This window comes from Canis lupus, chromosome 7, assembly GCF_003254725.2.
Source record: "Canis lupus dingo isolate Sandy chromosome 7, ASM325472v2, whole genome shotgun sequence".
Classification (NCBI taxonomy): Eukaryota; Metazoa; Chordata; class Mammalia; order Carnivora; family Canidae; genus Canis; species Canis lupus.
In genome coordinates, this window is record NC_064249.1 from 41,708,243 (window position 1) to 41,721,064 (window position 12,822).

The 12,822-nt window shown below is 36.3% G+C and overlaps 1 protein-coding gene across 5 annotated transcripts in view; it reads left to right on the forward strand.

The window, feature by feature from the left end:
• Positions 1 to 12,822, forward strand: part of ASH1L (ASH1 like histone lysine methyltransferase) — a 181,961-nt gene that overhangs the window by 2,083 nt on the left and 167,056 nt on the right. For 3 of the 5 annotated variants that reach the window (XM_035719088.2, XM_035719089.2, XM_049112566.1), the window contains exon 2: positions 10,844 to 10,997. The exons of the other annotated variants lie outside the window; for them this stretch is intronic. The gene's annotated coding sequence lies outside the window, so the exon portion shown is untranslated. The remainder of the gene's footprint in view (positions 1 to 10,843; positions 10,998 to 12,822) is intronic. 5 annotated transcript variants of the gene reach the window in all.

Sequence of the window (12,822 nt, forward strand, 5' to 3'; positions counted from 1 at the left end):
CTTTGACAGTGGTAGCTGTTAAGTCCAGCAAGGAGGACAAATCAGTGTGGAATTGAAACTAAAACTTTCTAAAAAGTCTGTTCAGTTTGGAGGAAATTTACATATCCTAGACATTTTACCATGAAAGGATACAAGTCTATTTAGCAGTCTAAAACCTTGCATGGCAAGGGGCTCCTGGGTGGCTCAGTTGGTTAGTGTCTGCCCGCTGCTCAGGTCATGATCCCAGGGTCCTGGGATGGAGCCCCGCATTCAGTTCCCTGCTTAGCACAGAGTCTGCTTTTCCCTCTGCCTCTGCTTGTGTGCTCACTCCCTCTTTCTCTCCCAAATCTTTTTAAAAAATAAGAGCGTGGCAATTTTGTGATACAGTATAACCTCTTTTCCTTTTTTTTTTTTTTTTTTTTTTTTTGCGTTTGTGAGTAAACTTTTTTGGATCTGGGAATTGTTGCTATACGTTGCTGTGAAGATTGGAACTTTTTGGCTGGGCTAAAGGAGTTCTTTAAAGACTAATTTTGCAGTAAGGATTCTGTCAGTGAATAATAGGGAAAAATACTTGACGTAGGATACATTAACTGTATATCTCTGGAAAATAATATGTTTTTGATATGCTAGATTAGTAGTTCTTAAAGGTTTTTTGAATCAGTTATCCTGAGAATCTGTTAAGTGAGCTTAAGCACAATCACACAAATTATGCATACAATTTCAGGAACTTAAATTGTGATGAAGTATAACCTTTTTATATTTAGATCTCATTTGAAAGCCATTTAAAATGCATAGAGCTTTGTTTGGGATGAAGATGATAGGAGTTTAAGGTGAAAGATTTTGTGAATTTTTAGTATGCTGAAAGTAAGGAGAACTTTAAGGTCATGCATTTTATTCTTCACAAACACCTTTTTGCAGTGTTAGTGCATGATTCTGAATTAGGTGGTAAGAAAATATACTGCACAAATATTTATAGTTTTATTCTTTTCCTTTTTATTCTTAAACTCTTCTCTTTCCAGTTTTGCTTTGGGACTGAAGCTTCTGAAACTCATTTACTGGAGTTTATATTACAACAAATATTATTGACTGAATTCTATACAGGAGACACAAAGATGGGTAATATATGATCTCTGTTCTTGAAGAGATTTTTAATCCAGTTGAAGCTAAGGATTCTGTGATGGTGGAGGCTTTCAAAAGGGGAAGGAGGAGGGAAGAATATTCCTTGAAGCTGAGGTTTCATGACTTAATTGCAGAGTTTTTGCCAATAACTAATTCTTAGGAAGCTATAAAGTCTTCCCACTCTCTGTGCAATTTTGTAGCTATAAGATGTGATTTGGTATCATCTGGTGTTTTTGAAAAGGAGGCATACTTCCCTTGTATTGCTTATCTTGTATTCAGTATATTTCTGTAGTGAATTTGTAATAAAGGTCTTAATGTCATTTTGGGGTGTATATCCATTCAGGAAACATTTCTGAGGTAAAATGCAGTGACCATTTGACAGACTACCCATGAATCTACTACTGGAAATTTAAAATAACTGGATTTTTAAAAGAACGGAATTCAGAAAGGTGTTTTGATAGCACAGATTACAGGATTCGGTAAGATAATGGAAAGATCTGAAGAAAAATGGGCTGATTGTCTCTTCTCTTGGTTGCCATGGCCTGTGTATAGGGACGTCATGTAAATTTGTGTAAAGTTTAATATTTTCTGATTTTTTAACTTGGGTAGTAAATTTGTGGGTTTTTAAAATAACACATATACACGTGTGTAGTGTATATCTGTGCATATAGTTACATATTTATATAGTCTTGGATGTTTGAGATACTTCATAACTTTAAAAACAATCACAAGAAATTATTCAGAATCTTTAAGGATCAGAAGCAATTTTCATGTCATATTCTTGAGTAGTGTTTTAAAATATGAAGCATAACTTCCCTATGTCTTGATAGGCATTATGTCTTTATGGCCTTAGTAGTACCACTTGAGATTTTATCCTAAGTCTTCTTCCAGGACCTACAAATAAAGAAGTGGCAACATTCCGTCCTGCCAAAATGATCTACTTGTCCACTGTGGAGAAGTTTTACCGCATGTGTAGGTGATGCATCTCTAGTTAAACATTGCTGTTTGAGTTATGTTTGTTGGTCTGAGCCCATTGATGACTGCTGTGAAGTCTACTTGTGTCAGCCTTTTTAGAGGCATGTGATGTCCTAAGCCTGGTTGCCATAAAAGAGGGAAATTAGTTTTTGTTTTGAGTTATTTTGTTGTTTTAAATTTTTTTCTTTAAATTGTAATTTTTTTTGTTTATATTCTTTTGTATGCAGAGGTTAGCTTTTCATACTTATGATTTGTCTCCTTAGTTAACAGTAACTCAATTTTACATTTCATGTTTTAGAAATCAGTGTTTTAGTGACTGCCTCATTGGGGGTTGTTAATGGCAGTGTGATGTTGACACAACATAATAAATTATGGATTTAAGTGATAACAGAAATTTAATACCCTTGTTATTTCAAGAGTTGTATTGTCTTCATGTATATTTGAAGAATCTATAAAATCTTATTTTTGCATTACTTGGTTTTGCTTTTCATAGTTTTTAGTCATTTGGTCTTAGACCTAAGGAAGTTGATGACAGAATTGTATACTTTTTCCATTTTATTTTGTTCCTTTTTTAAGTGTGGAAAATTTAAAACCTACAGATATGAAGAGAATAGTGCAGTGAGTTCTTGTATACTCAACATCCAGCATCAGCAGTTACCAGCACCCAGCTATCACACTGTATCCCTATCTACTGGCCTCTCTGTCTTCTCCTCTGCTTTGGTTATTTTGAAACAAATCTTACAGATATTATATCATTTTATTCATAAATATGTCAGGGTGTGCATTCTTTTTACTCTTTAATGGGAATTATTTCTCCATAGCTAAGTTTTATATAATTTTTAAAACAAAAGTATCTGATGATAAGTGGAATTAAACCATTTCTGATCTATTTTACCTGTCCATAGGGGTTCCCTCTGCAAACTATAAGAAATGAAAGGAGTAGAATTAGCCTCACTGCTTTTTAGATGTTTGCATCGAAAAATGCAAACAGATCCTTCGTTTGCCAGAAAAGCTTATCAGCATTTTTCTAATGTACAAGTAAGAAATAATGTATCTCTTATAGTCTTTTTTTTTTTTTTTTTTTAAGTGCTATTGACAAGATGGTAAAAACATTTTCGAGTTCTTGTTCTTGGTTTTCTAACAGGATCTAGTTACCAAAGAAATAAGATAATCCTGCTGATATTGAACAGGAGTTGAATTTGGTCTAAAATCAGCTTGAACAGTATGAAATAACATTGTTTTGAAATTTTTTTTAAAGATTTTATTTATTTATTCATGAGAAACACACACACACACACACACAGAGGCAGAGACAGGCAGAGGGAGAAGCAGGCTCCATGCAGGGAGCCCGATGTGGGACTCGATCTGGGGTCTCCAGGATTATGCCCTGGGCTGACGGCGGTGCTAAACTGCTGAGCCACTGAGGCTGCCCTGTTTTGAATTTTGAAATTCTAATTGTGGACATTTGAGAGTCCGTTCCATTGCTTCTGTTGTTAAATACAAACTATGATACAGAGCAGGGTAATCATGATGAGTATAGAAATTAGCTGTAGAAAAAGAAAGTATTCCTGTTATTATAAAGGTAAATCAGAATGTAGAGATTTGAAATAATTGTTAGTAAAGTAGAATTTAGCCTTCTATAAAAAGGCTGACAGTTATAATTATGAGTGAATTCTATCAACTAGCAAAACTTTGGTTAATTTATCTTTTGTTGTATCTTATGTTATAGTCCCATAGATCATGAATCTTTGACTTAATCTTGTTTTATATTTCTCATACTTGATCCTTAATCATTCTTCTTATTCTCTTTATGTCCTAAGACCACAGGTGGACAGTGCCAGATTAGAAAGTAGCTATATTGTTGGCTTCTTAATATAAATGACATTATTTAGAATATGGAGGAGATAGTCCTTATGATATGGTTTTTTTTTTTGTTTTTTTTTTTTGTTTTTATTTATTATTGATAGTCACACAGAGGGAGAGAGAGAGAGGCAGAGACACAGGCAGAGGGAGAAGCAGGCTCCATGCACCGGGAGCCTGACGTGGGATTCGATCCTGGGTCTCCAGGATCGCGCCCTGGGCCAAAGGCAGGCGCCAAACTGCTGCGCCACCCAGGGATCCCTGATATGTTTTTTTAAATTCAGCACTGCTGAAAATGGCAGCACCAGAATTTAAATATTTACTAATATAAAAAGCCTTTTAGGGCTGAATGGAGAGAATTTAAAAGATTGTCTTTGAAAGAAGAACCTGCTAACTCTGACGTTTGAGAAAATGGAGGAGTGAATCAATCATGTATAATTAGTTATTATACATAATAATTATGTATATTAATGAAAATATGTACAGTATAAAGGCCTTCAAAGAAGATTGGAGGATACAAATCTCAGGTATAGATTTCATCAAGCTAAGTGATAACAACACATTGGGAAGTTTAAATTTAGATGCAGAAGCATATGAAATAAAAAAGGGTAATCACCTTGAAACTAAAAGGAGAGATATAACTTAATATTGTGTGTGTGTATAATATATGAATGTAGATAAAGTTTAATTCTGTTTAACAAGTATTCTTTCTGTGGCACCTGGGTGGCTTAGTGGCTTGAGCATCAGACTCTTGATCTCAGCTTAGATCTTGATCTCTAGATTATGAGTTCAGGCCCCAAGTTGGGCTCCACGCTGGGCCTGGAGCCTACTTTAAAAAACAAATAAAAACAAGTATTCTTTATGTTCATCTCTCATTCACCCAATTAACATTTTTCTAATGGTTATCTCATTTCCATTTCTGTGCTTATATTGGGAGAAGTTTTTTTTTTCCTTGCCTCAGAAAGTAGTGCATCTAGTAAGAGGAACATCACATTAACAACTACAATATACAGTGTAATACATTTCTCCTAGGTAGAGAAGGGGGAAATTTATTAAATCTGTGGATAGAAAGGAAAGGTTAAGGATAGCTTTCTGCAAGGGAGAAGAACCAAGTCTTAAAGGATAAATACGAGTTACTCAGTAAGGTTTAGAGGGGCCATCTAGGTAGGGAAGGATCACTTACAAAGGTGTGAAAATGAAAATAACAGCAGAATGAGTTCAAGGGACTGTAATTTGGATTTGTACTTTCCAACTGTTTTCTTGTGTCTTCAGTACTATGTAAAGTTGGGTTTTGTACTTAGAAATCAACAGAATAAAGGTGGAACTGTGTTCCATATACTCTGCTTAGACAAAATAGTACTATGCTGTTATTACTATAGGTAATTTCTAACAGATTAAAATCAAGAAAATAATTGTTTATGTTTTAGTTACTCAGAAAACTTTTACTAGAGTATATTCCACACGTTCAAAATGTTAGTTAATGGGGTATTGATTATTGTAATATGCATCTAGCCAAATAAAAGCATTGTGTAATTGTTCTTCTTAGTAATGAACAAATGTCCCAGCCTTCATATTGGTATATATTCCCTCAATTTGTTGAAAATCCTAAATAGTGATTAAGATGATGGACTCAGAAATCATATTGACTAGGCTCAGATCCCAGTTTTGCTACTTACTGTGTGACCTTTAGCAAAATACTTACGGTCTTTGGTTTTCTTGACTGTAAAATGATGATAATACAGGGCTGTTAAAAGGTTGAACTAGATAATATGTATAATGTGCTTAGCATAATTTATGTCCTGTATCAAGTACATAATACAGATTTTCTATTATTATTAATTTCTCTTATTTCCTAAAAAAAAAAAAAGAATTTTTGAGCAAAGCAGGTGACCTCCCTTATAGGAGGTAAGAATATGCAAAATCCATTTTTGAAAGTATGTATAAACAACTTTGTTACATGTATATGTATTTTTTTCTAATTCTCAACTTATGTTACTTTCCTCACATACAAATTCCATTTTTATGTTTTTTCACTTAACTCTAGAATAGGCTTTTTTTTTTTTTCTTTTTAAGGATTTTATGTTTGAGTAATTTCTATGTACACCCAACGTGGGACTCAAATTTACAGCTGAGATCAAGAGTCACATGCTCTACCAACTGAGCCAGGTACCCCGAGATTAGGCTTCTTACTAAATCAGAGATTTGTCTTCAAGTGAACAAGAAACTATCTTTCAGAGAGAGAGAAAGAGAGAGAGAGAGAGACTGACTGTGATCAGTGGGAGGGACAGAGGGAGAGGGAGAAGCTTGCTCCTCACTGAGTAGGGAGCCTGATGCAAGGCTCAATTCCAGGACCTCGAGATCATGACCTGCGCTGAAGGCAGATGCTTAACTGACTGAGCCACCCAGGTGCCCCAGGACAGTTCTCTCTTTATTTTTATGTTTTAAAGATTTTTTTTTATTTATTCATGAGAGGCACAGAGAGAGGACCAGAGAAACAGGCAAAGGGAGAAGCAAGCTCCTCACAGGGAGCCTGACATGGGACTTGACCCCAGGACCCGGGGATCATGCCCTGAGCTGAAGGCAGGCATTCAGCCGCATTCAACCGCTGAGCCACCCAGGCATCCCATCTCTTTTTAAATCTGATCAGCATTTCCTTTGATTTTTTAGGAGCCCAGTGTATTCTTTCAAAGCAGAACCCATTGCTTTCCCTAAACCACTTCAGTTTATTGAGTGTTTATTATGTACTGGCTTTAGGATACAGTGATGAATGAACAAAATAAGGTCCTTGGGCATTTTCATGTAACTCTCCCAGAACAAGATCTTTTAGTACTGCTGTAATGTGCTGCTTCTATCATATTACATGTGGTTTGAGAAACATATTGTAGAGGTTTCTGTAAAAATGTCTTGAGATATAATGATTTTATGCCAGAGGAAGTCAGTTCTAGGACAAAAATCTTTTCCTCTTGAGGTTCTTTAGTGTATGCCTGTGATTTATCCAGGCAGTTCATTGGACAGTTAGTCTTTTGCGATATCAGTAGATTAAGTCCTCGTTCAGAGTCAGATAAAAACTAAAACCAGCATTCTGTCTCTTGTGCCTTCTAACAGAAGGAATATATATATAGTCTTTCATTCAGTAAATATTAATTGTATGCGTACATTATACCAGGTGCTGTTCTAAGCCCAGGGAATACAGCAGTGAATAAAGCGGTCAAAAATCATTGCTTTCAGGAGCACCTGGCTGGCTCAGTTGGTAGAGTATGCAATTCCTGATCTCTGAGTCTTGCGTTTGAGCCCCATGTTGCATATAGAGATTACTTTATTTTTTTTTTAAAGATTTTGCTTATTTTTGTTTTTTTTAATTTTTTATTTATTTATTTATTTATGATAGTCACACAGAGAGAGGGAGAGAGGCAGAGACACAGGCAGAGGGAGATGCAGGCTCCATGCACCGGGAGCCCAACGTGGGATTCAATCCCGGGTCTCCAGGATCGTGCCCTGGGCCAAAGGCAGGCGCCAAACCGCTGCGCCACCCAGGGATCCCTAGAGATTACTTTAAAAATCATTGGTGCTCACTTTCTAGTAAGATAGATATTAAATAAATGGATATGATATTATAGCATTTCCACAATAGGTAGTGTAAAGGAAATGTAAACAAAGTAAAAGGAAGTTCAGTGTTTAAGGTAGTCCTTTGAGGTAGTGGTACTTGAATAGAGACCTGAATGATATGAAGCATCCCATGGAGCTGTCTGGGTTATGAGCATAAGCCCTGAGGCAGTGGTATGTTTGCTGTGTTTAAGAAATAAGAAAGGACTAGAATGGAGTCAACAAGGTAGGGATGAATGATAGGAAACAGGTAGAAGATGGAGCCTGGGGCTATATAACTTAGGGACTTATAAGACTTGACTAAGTGTCTGGAGTTTATTCTAGATTTGATAGGAATCTTGGGAGGTTTTGAGCAGGGAAGTGACTTGATCTAACATATACACTTTGAAAGGCAAGAGTGATGCAACCAGAACAACCAGTTAGGCCATTGTGATATTTGAGGCAACAGATGATTGTGAGTTGAACTTCGGGTGTTATCAGGGAGATGGATTTGGGATATATATATATATTTTTGTTTGGGATATATTTTTAAAGGTGGGTAGATGATAACTTGGATTGGCTGTGGGGTCTGAGTAAAAAAGTAGTCAAGATTGACTACAATCATGACTGTTGAATTGAGCATCATTTACCTGGATTTTGAACACTGGATGGGGCAGGTTGCAGGAGTGCAGAAATTACGAATTTGGTTTGGATGTACTACTGACTTTGAATTTTCTGTTACATGTTTCTGGTTGAGATACTGAGTGGGCAGTTTAATATATAATATCTCAGGATTGGAGCAAATATAAATTTAGTAGTTGATCAGGGTACAGCTGCTATTCAGAGCCATAGGACTTGATGAGATTACCTGGAGAGTGGGTGTAGATAGAGAAGAGGTGAAGTTCTTGGAAGGAATTGTGGGGTATTGACATTTAGAGGCATTTAATCAGTAATGCCAGAGCTGAAAGAATCGTTTGCTCATTTTAGGAATAATACTTTCTTGAGAAATGCTACCAAATACTGATTAGTAAACATAGAGACAAAAATAAAATGGTTGCTGAACAGATTTATTTTTTTATCTGTTAAATAACTTTTTGATGGTGCTGCAGAGATCAGAACACTCATATGAAACTAAAAATCAGAGTCCCTATTTTTACTAGAGTACACTGAAAAGATGGCCAGAATGGTTGTTACTTTCCTAGGTAATCATTGTGGAAGGCAACATAAAGTAAAATAAATATAAACTTATAAAACAATGAAGTTTTGGGGTACCTAGCTGGCTCAGTTGGAGGAGCATGCAGCTTTTTTTTTTTTTTTTTAAGATTTTATTTATTTATTCATGAGAGACACAGAGAGAGAGAGGCAGAGACACAGGCAGAGGGAGAAGCAGGCTCCATGCAGGGAGCCCGATGTGGGACTCAATCCGGGTCTCCAGGATCACACCCTGGGCTGCAGATGACGCCAAACCGCTGCCCCCAACATGCAGCTTTTGATCTCAGGGTGATGCGTTTGAGCCCCATGTTGGGTGTAGAGATTACTTAAACTTTAAAAAAAAATAATAAAATAATAAAGTATCACAAGACAGGAAGCTTCTTACCCATTCACGTGATAACCATTTCTGGCTTTGAAAATTTAGGGAGTGAGATCCAGCTGCCTCCTGTTTTCTTCTTTGGTCTCTCACGAGGCATTGTTAAACCTACCTTTAAAGAAGCTGGTTTTTCATGTGTGGACTTACTGAGTCAACATATCTCATATCTGAGAATACATGTGTAAGATCTGATACTTGAAGGTATTAGGCACTTCATATTATTTAGGTTGACTTACTGTGTATTTTGGGACATCTGGGTTTGGGTAGGGATCTATTTAAATGTATTTGAGATACCAAAAATATAAAGGAATAGAAATTACAGAATCACAGCATATTGCTTATTTTGTGTGGTTGATTTAAAACTTTTAACAGAAGTCCTCTTCACTACTGCATGAAACTAATACTCTCTTGCTTGAGTATATGACTTCACACTTGCCAATCTACCTCTACCATTAGGAAAATGTAGGGCCCATCTGTTGAGTTGGCACTATGCCTAAAAGGCCAGTAGTTTTGGACTTTGTAGTCCAGGAAGAGAAATTAATTCCAGAACATTAAGGGGAGACATTTCTAATAACGTATTCCCCAGGGTTTATCTGACATCTTGTTGCAATTTTATAGAAATCACCAAAGAGTTAAGGTCCATCATGTATGATTTCTTTTTCCCATGTCAAAGAATCATCACTTGTGTACATTAGAGAGCCATTTCTCTTCCAGGTAAATGGTGTCTGTAAGAAATCACTACAAAGATTTCCAGATAGGTTAGAGGTGATCTTCTTAAGAAGAAACTGAGATGTTTAAGACCGTAATATGATTTGGGGTTCAGATAAGCGTCTAAAACTATTTCTAGATGAATCTGTTCCCATAAACATCTGGAAACTGTTCACTGAGGCTTAGAACTTAGATGGTTCAAAATGGCCATCTTCTGGTTTCCTGAGTATCCTTCTGTACTGTACATTTGACGCTGGCCTCAAAAACAGATCATAACTCCGGTGGTGGTGGTGGTGGTGGTAGTACTAGTAGTACTAGCGGTAGCAGCAGTGGTAGTAGTAATGGTAGTAGTAATTATGGGCCCCATTGAGAATATAACGAAATCTTTGTATCCTTTCTCAAAAAGTGCACATATACATGTAAAATTTTTTATAAATTTTAGGAGCTTTTAGGTAATTTTGGTTGTAGGCCAACATTCCTTGTTTCATAGGCCTCTTAATTATGAATGTCATGGAATGACAGTTGCATTCTTTACCTGTTCCTCGACAGAGATTGCTCTTAAAAACAGAAGTTAACTCATATAAGGACAGTGGTGGTTGTGGAGAATAGTATTAGTAAATCTTTGCTGGATTGTCATCCACCTACTTTTCCCTTTCATCATTTTGGTAATAAAGTAAATTCTGGAGGATCATCAGTTAAAGCAGCATACCAGTGTTAGAATGGCAGGCTGAGTATAAGAAAAGCAATTCTTCAAATGGGTAAAATGGCAGCAAAGTGAGAATTCCCGCTCTGTGCCCCACTCCTGATTGGCTTCCTGGCTACATCCCACCCACCTTTCTGAATGTTTCTCAACCCAGACCTGACCATGTCTCCTGGCAGAATAGACTGCCTAGCTCTTTCTTCAAGATCCTGCCAACCACTTCAGCTTTGTGTCTTCTTGGGTCTCTTACCCTTGTGCTTCAGCTGTTTGGAACCGTTGCCATTCCCAAACACAGTTTGTTTATATCTCCATGACTTTCATGTTCCTCTCAGTGCCTGGCTGCTTAGAGAACACCTACCCATCTTCTGAGACAAAGTTCAACTTGATGCTGAGAAGCCTTACCCGGCCACCTCCCCTCTTTTGGTGAACAATATGCACTCATTTCTCTTTGGCATATACCTAGGAGTGGAATTGCTGGGCCACAGGGTAAGCCTATTTTTATCTTTAGTTAATATTGTCAAACAGTTTTCCAAACTGATTGTATGACTTTGTAACTGTACCGGGAATGTGTAGGTATTTCTTTTGTTCCACACCTTCACCAACATTTGTTGTCATTCTTTTTAATTTTAGCCATTTTATTGGGTAATAGTATTTCACTGTGGTATTGATTTGCATTTCCCTGATTATTGGTGAGGTTGAGCATCTTTTAGTGCCTGTTGGATATCTGGGTATCTTTGTGAAGTACCTACTCTTAATAAATATTCTGAATGCAATCCTTTTCTCCAGTATATGCATTGCACATAACATGATCCAATGTGTGGCTTGCCTTTTCACTCTCATGGTTTGTTTTGATAAACAGAAGTTCATATTTTTTATAAAGTCCAGTTTATCTCCCCCTCTCCCCTTAAAAGAGGAATGGTGTTCTATTTGAGGAGGTATGTAATTAGGAGTGGGGGAAATGGAGAATTCCATACCAATAGGTATGAAGTTTCAGTCAAGCAAGATGAATAAGTTCTGGAGATGTGCTGTACAGCATTGTGCCTATAGTTAACAGTACCATATTGCATACTTAAAAATTTTAAGAGGGTAAATCTCGTGTTACGTGTTCTTAACTACAGTAACATCATAAAAAAAGATGTGTGTAGTAAGTGGTACTTGATTGAATGGAAATGAACAGGAGAGGAGTGTTTTAAGAAAATAGCTGGACAGTAGAAGAATAATGGAGTTAGAAAATATGTCCAGAGTTAATTGGTTTACTTTGCTTAATTTCATGTAGATATGAATATAATAAGACTTTGAGAGGTATGGACATATGGTAGCTATGTGTATTTCAGATCTTTTTTTTTTTTTTTTGTATTTCAGATCTTTTAAAAAATATGTTCTTACTGGATTTTTGTTTAGTTATAAAACGAATATAAATTCTGTAATAAGTCAAGAAAAAATACATAGAATTTTATTTCCTTTTTACTTCCAGACCTTTACCCCTAAAGTAACCAGTGCTGTCAGCTGATGTATAATCATTTGTATTTATTTCTGTTATGCATACAAATACGTATATTTTCCTATTTTTATACATGTAACATCATGCTTGTTCTTTTACTGAAAAAAGGCAGACACGGTTCTGTGTGTGTGTGTGTGTGTGTGTGTGAGAGAGAGAGAGAGAGAGAATGTATATATATTTAACTTTTTTGGTATGGCCACATTAAGCAGTGCTGCAATATATAATTTATTAATGCTTTTGTTTTTCTATGATAGAGTCTCAAAAGTAGAATTGCTGTTGAAGTCAGAGAGTATGTAAAACTTAAAATTGTCATAAATGCTGTAGATCTTGCTTTCCACAATAAATGATGGTGGCCACTAGTGTTTATTTTCCTATATACTTTGCTAGTATTCTTTTTTTTTTTTTTTAAGATTTTATTTATTCATGAGAGAGAGAGAGAAAGAGGCAGAGACACAGGCAGAGGGAGAAGCAGGCTCCATGCAGGGAGCCCGATGTGGGACTTGATCCCAGTAGTCTGGGATCATGCCCTGAGCCAAAGGCAGACGCTCAAACCACTCAACTAGTGTCCCGCTACTATTAGTTTTTATCAGTGTATTAAATTTCAACCAAACTGATGAGTGAAAATGGTCTTATTTTAACTCATACCTCCCTGGCTATTATTGATGTGATGTCTCTTTCTGTTTCTTCTTGATTATTACCATCTCTTCTATGATTGCCTGTGCACATCTCTCATATCATCTTATAGAATAACTCTTAACCATACTGATCTGTGTTTTTATGTAATCAAATCTGTCAGTATTTTCCTTTTTG